Below are 6,447 nucleotides of genomic sequence, written 5' to 3'. Positions count from 1 at the left end.
GACCACTTGTCCAAAAGGTCCCACTGGAATACTCTGGCATGAAATCGGCCAAACTGTATGGCCTCGTAGGCCGCTACCATTTTCCCCAACAACCGAATGCATTGATGGATCGACACGCTTGTTGGTTTCAATATTTGTTTGACCATTTTCTGGATTTCCAGAGCCTTTTCTATTGGAAGAAATACTCTCCATACTTCTGTGTCCAGAATCATCCCTAAAAAGGACAATCTTGTCGTCGGTTCCAACTGCGACTTTGGAAAATTCATGATCCAACCGTGTTGTTGGAGTATTGACAGGGAGAGTGCGATGTTCTGCACCATCTGTTCCCTGGATCTCACTTTTATCAAGAGATCGTCTAGATAAGGAATTATATTGACTTCTTTTTGACGAAGGAGGACCATCATCTCTGCCATCACCTTGGTGAATACCCTCGGTGCCGTGGAGAGTCCGAACGGCAACGTCTGGAACTGGTAATGGCAATACTGTACTGCGAATCTCAGATAAGCTTGGTGAGGAGGATAAATGGGAACATGCAAGTAAGCATCCTTTATGTCTACTGACACCATGAAGTCCCCCTCCTCCAGACTGGAAATCACTACCCCCAGGGATTCCATCTTGAACTTGAACCTTTTCAGGTAGAGATTCAGATTTTTCAGGTTTAAAATCGGTCTGACCGAGCCGTCCGGCTTCGGAACTACGAAGAGGCTTGAATAAAAACCTCCTCCTTGCTGTGACAAGGGTACCAGGACAATGACCTGATCCTGACATAATTTTTGAATTGCCGTTGTTACTGCCTCTCTTTCTGGAAGAGAAGCTGGCAAGGTCGATTTGAAAAAATCGGCATGGGGGACGTCTTGAAACTCTAGTTTGTACCCATGGGACACTATTTGTAAGACCCATGGATCCAGGCCAGATTGAATCCAGATTTAACTGAAAAGTTTCAGACGTGCTCCCACCCGAACGGACTCCCGCAAGGGAGCCCCAGCGTCATGCTGCAGATTTGGCAGAAGCAGGGGTGGACTTCTGCTTCTGCGATCCGGGAGATGCTGCAGATTTCTTTCCTTTTCCCCTTTCTCTACCTGCAAAAAAGGAGGAACCTTTGGCCTTTTTGTATTTGTTGGGCCAAAAGGACTGCATGTGAGAGTGATGTGTCTTTTTTCGCCGGTGTAGGAGTGTAAGACAAGAATGTCGACTTACCTGCAGTAGCCGCCGAGACTAACGCATCCAGCCCATCACCAAACAAGGCCTCACCTTTATACGGGAGAGCCTCCATATTTCTTTTGGAATCTGCATCAGCAATCCACTGGCGAATCCACAATGCCCTCCGAGCCGATACTGTCACGGTAGCGGTTCTTGATCCCAAGAGACCAATATATTTCATGGTTTCTAGTACGTACGCAGCAGCATCTTTGATATGACCTAACATTAGGAGTATCTCGTCTCCATCTACTGTGTCAATGTCTAATGACAAGTTGTCTGACCACTTCTCAATAGCACTACTCACCCACGCACAGACAATGGTAGGCATGAGTAGTGTCCCATTGGCCACATCAATAGATCACCTCATTCACTTGCGCCTGTGGGCTCCTTAAGTGAAGCCATTCCAGGCACAGGGAGAAACACCTTTTCTCTTTTATGACAGGGCCCTGTCTAAAATGTGGGGTGACTCCCACCTTTTGGAAAAAGGTAAGCTGTCTGAATTCCTTTTGGGAATCTGAAATTTCTTTTCAGGTTAAATCAGACTCCCTCCTGTTCAACTCCTGAGGTGGAGGGAAAATTACATTACTTCTTTACTAAAGTAAACCCTCTCCTTGTGGTAAAAGAGGGGGCTTCGTAACTTCTAACACCACCTTTATAGCTAAAACATGGTTTGAATACTTTTTTGCTAACATAGGACCTATTTCCCTGGAATCACTAGTGTCGACACAGGAATCAGAGTCCGTGTCGGTATCAGTTTGTACTACTTGTGCAAATTTGTATGTGACCCAGAGGGGTCCCTGTGGATGAAAGGCAGAACTATTAAAATTCACATCTTCAACAGATTATTTTCAGTTTTCTGTATGAGATTCAGTCCAACCTCTTACTGATATGATTCACACTATCATGTAACCTTTCACCCAGTCAGGCTCTTGGTGTCATATTACACCTCTGTGTCTCTAACATGTCTCCCACAGAGTAAGAGTTCCCTTCCACAGACCTGTCACACACGTGCACAACCACACCACAGACACTCCAGGACTTATAGGGGACAGACCCATAGTAAAATCTGTCAGAGGGACACAGATAGGATTTGCCAGTTCACAACCCAGCGTCAGTAACAATATGTCTGTGAACACAAAATGCCCACTGACATGCAGCGCTTTTATAATGTTAATCACACAATTATATAGCACCAAATTCACTGTGCCCCCCCTGTTTTGCACCCTGATACTTGTTCAGCAGTGGAGAAGGGCCAGTGTTCTTCTCAGCAGCCTGGAAGGAGAGAAAATGATGCTGAGCAGTGTGCTGGCTGACTGAGGAGGAAGCTCCACTCTTCAATGGCGTGTTTCTCCTCAGCTTTTATGAGGTAATTTTTTATACTGGCGGGGGTGGGACTGTGCCTCAGCAACTTATGCCCCTTATTTATGCCAGTTTCCATAGGTTTCATGCTGCCCAGGGCGCCCCCTCCCGCGCGCCCTGCACCCTGCAGTGCCTGTGTATGTGTGGGCAACATGGCGTGCTGCGCTCCCGCCAACCGCGCGTTACCTTTAGCTGTCACTTTCTTGATTGAAGATCTGTCTTCTAACACTCACCTGTCTTCTGACTTCTGGCTCTGTGAGGGGGGTGACGGCGTGCTGTGGGAGTGAGCATCTAGGCACGGCTAGCATTCAGTTCCCTTCAGGAGCTAATGGTGTCCTGTCAGCCAGAAGCAGAGCCATGAAACTCTTTAGGAAGTTGGTTCCTACTTCTGCCCCCTCAGTCCCACGAAGCAGGGAGACTGTTGCCAGCAGTTCTCCCTGAAAATAAAAAACCTAACATAAGTCTTTTCAGAGAAACTCAGTACAGCTCCTCTGGAGTGCATCCAGTCTGCCTGGGCACATTTCTAAAACTGAGGTCTGGAGGAGGGGCATAGAGGGAGGAGCCAGTTAACACCATTTAAAAGTCTTAAAGTGCCCATGGCTCCTGTGGAACCGTCTATACCCCATGGTACTGAAGTGGACCCCAGCATCCTCTAGGACGTATGAGAAATATGTATTTTTTTTTGGGAAGCAGTACAAAGAGCCTGAGTTCCTATTCTAAACACTGGCCTGGCCATATATTATAAGACACTATGACTATCTTGTTTTCACTTATTTAATATTTGTGTAGCGGCCCCGTTACCAAGTTACATCGATAATTATTTAGTGTTACTAACATTAATGAGTTTAAATTATTTCTGAGAATAGTGTGAATGAGAGTATGACTGTACGGAAATAAGGAGTCTCCCTATAATAGAAAAATATTAAATACATTATTCTAATAGTTAGGAAGAGTAGGGAAAAAAAGGTAATAGATATGTTTAAATTAATAGGAGATTAGAAACAGTAGTATTAATTGAAGGTGGCTTTAGACAAACAATAGATATTGAGTCTTATTCAGATCTGGACAGAGTCACTGACTTCGCATGCAGCGGCCGCATTCAGAGGGTCTGCGCACATACAGAAGCTATAGTGCGTGGGCATGACCCATCACCGTGCGATCACATCCCAGAAGGATGCGATCGCATGGTGATTGACAGGCTACGGGCATCCTGGGGCAGCGACATGGCATTGGGGGGATTGAACTGTGATCACATCGTGGGGCGGCACCGCACATTGTGGGTGGCCTTGCCCTGTGCTTGGCAGCCCCCAGCATGTGAGAAGTGGTATCCGTTCACATGGTCGACCATGTTATGGTCGACAGCAGTGGCGGATTTAGGGGGGGGGCACTCGGGCCCGTGCCCCCCCTGTCATTTGGGAACACACCCCCCCCCGTGCCGCCGCCGCCGCATACGGAGATGACGGGCGCCCGCTGAGATTGTGTTACCAGCGGGCGCCCGTCTCACTGCACAGCGGCAGCCGGAGGCAGGAGCTCAGTACTGAGCTCCGGCTTCCGGCGCTGTCACTGTGCGCTATGGGAGAGACGTCAGTCATGACGTCTCTCTGATAGTGCTGAGTGACTGAGGAGCGGACGCCAGGAGGAGGACTGCATCGGCGCGGGAACGGGGATCGGTAAGTATGTTTTTTATTTCCTTAATGCATCTACTGGGGGCTAACTATGGGGGACATTACTACTGGGGGCTAACTATGGGGGACATTACTACTGGGGGCTAACTATGGGGGACATTACTACTGGGGGCTAACTATGGGGGACATTACTACTGGGGCTAACTATGGGGGACATTACTACTGGGAGGCTAACTATGGGGGACATTACTACTGGGGGCTAACTATGGGGGACATTACTACTGGGGGGCATCAACAAGGGGCATTACTACTGGGGGTCAAACTACTGGGGGCATTATAACTGGGGCATCTACTGGGGGCATCACTACTGAGGGGTCATCTATTGGGGGCAGCTACTGGGGGCCATCTACTGGGGGCATTACTACAGGGGGGTCATCTATTGGGGCAAACTCGTAGGGGGGCATTACTACTGGGGGGTCATCTATTGGGGGCAGCTACTGGGGGACATTTTTCCTGGGGGGCATCTACTGGGGGCATTATTACTGGGGGGCATCTACTGGGGGCATTACTACTGGCGGGTCATCTATTGGGGGCAAACTCCTAAGGGGCATTACTACTGGGGGCAAACTACTGGAGGACATTATTATTAGGGGGCATCTACTGGGGGCAAACTGCTGGGGGACATTATTACTGGGGGGGCATCTACTGGGGGCCAACTACTGGGGGACTATTACTGGGGGCCAACTACAAAGGTGCTAACTACTGGCGGTGTAACTACAGGGGCATTACTACTGGCGGCTTAACTACAGGGGCATTACTACTTGGGGGCTAAACTAAAGGGGGGGTAAACTACTGGGGTCATGACTGCAGGGAAATTACCACTGGGGGCATAATGACTGGGGGCATTACTACAGGCAACATTACTACTGGGGGCAATACGGGCATTGCATAAGGGGCACCACTACTATGTGGTCTATATAAGGGGCACTACCAGTACAGTGAACATTGCATAACGAGCGCTACAACTGTGGGCATTGTATAAGAAGCGCCACCTCACGCAGCCGCACGCAAATGTACTTGCCCCTTCCATGGTGCCCCCCCTATCATTTTCTTCTGGATCCGCCCCTGGTCGACAGTCATTAGGTCGACCACTATTGGTCGACATTGACATGGTCGACATGGACACATGGTCGACATGTGAAAATGGTCGACACGTGAAAGGTCGACACATGAAAAAGTCCACATGATTTTTTTTTATTTTTTTTTTTTTGGGGAACTTTTCCATACTTTACGATCCACATGGACTACGATTGGAACGGTAATCTGTGCCGAGCGAAGCGGTAGCGGAGCGTAGGCACCATGCCCGAAGCATGGCGAGCGAAGCGAGCCATGCGAGGGGATGCGGTGCACTAATTGGGGTTCCCAGTCACTTTACGAAAAAAACGACACCAAAAAAAGTTTAAAAAACTCATGTTGACCTTTTCATGTGTCGACCTTTCATGTGTCGACCATTTTCATGTGTCGACCATGTATCCATGTCGACCATGTCAATGTCGACCAATAGTGGTCGACCTAATGACTGTCGACCATAACATGGTCGACCATTCATACCGGAACCGTGAGAAGTATGGTCGCAGATTTTTATGCAATAGCAACATCTGTGACCATCTCTGATTAACCCCCATTATCCATTATTATTGATTTATGATATGTAAGTGAATTGTAAACTGTTACTATTTCTTGTTACACTTGGTTAATAAATAATTTCCTTTGTGAAGTTAGTGTCTGTCTTTTGCATCTTCAAACTCAAATCCTCAATGGTCTCATATCTTAAGATGCCATCTTCTCCTCTCATATTGAATACAAGTGTAATGTTTCTGAGGTTTTATAATCCAGGATTAGAGTTTGCAGTGTTCCAGTATCACCCCCTCTCTGCTTAAAACAAATCAGAAGATTGTACGCATACTGTAAATGACTAGATGTCAGTATGTCTGTCTGTTGTTTTGTACATGGGGTCTACTTTGCTTGATGAGCTCATTTATTTAGATTTTCTAAGATCTCACAGCCTACTCAATACCTTGAATTCTAGGGCAGGCCTTTTTGGAGATCTTTAATCCAGGTGGTTGTTCCATGAACATCCTGGATCTTCCTTTAGCTCATCATGAAAGAAGGCTGTTTCACATGTATTTAATTATTTATTGTAATTATTATTATTGTTGTTAATATTTATTTATAAGGCACCTCAAAGATCTGTAAAAAGGAT

This window comes from Pseudophryne corroboree, chromosome 1 (genome assembly GCF_028390025.1).
Source record: "Pseudophryne corroboree isolate aPseCor3 chromosome 1, aPseCor3.hap2, whole genome shotgun sequence".
NCBI classification, from domain to species: Eukaryota; Metazoa; Chordata; class Amphibia; order Anura; family Myobatrachidae; genus Pseudophryne; species Pseudophryne corroboree.
This window is presented reverse-complemented; position numbering follows the sequence as displayed.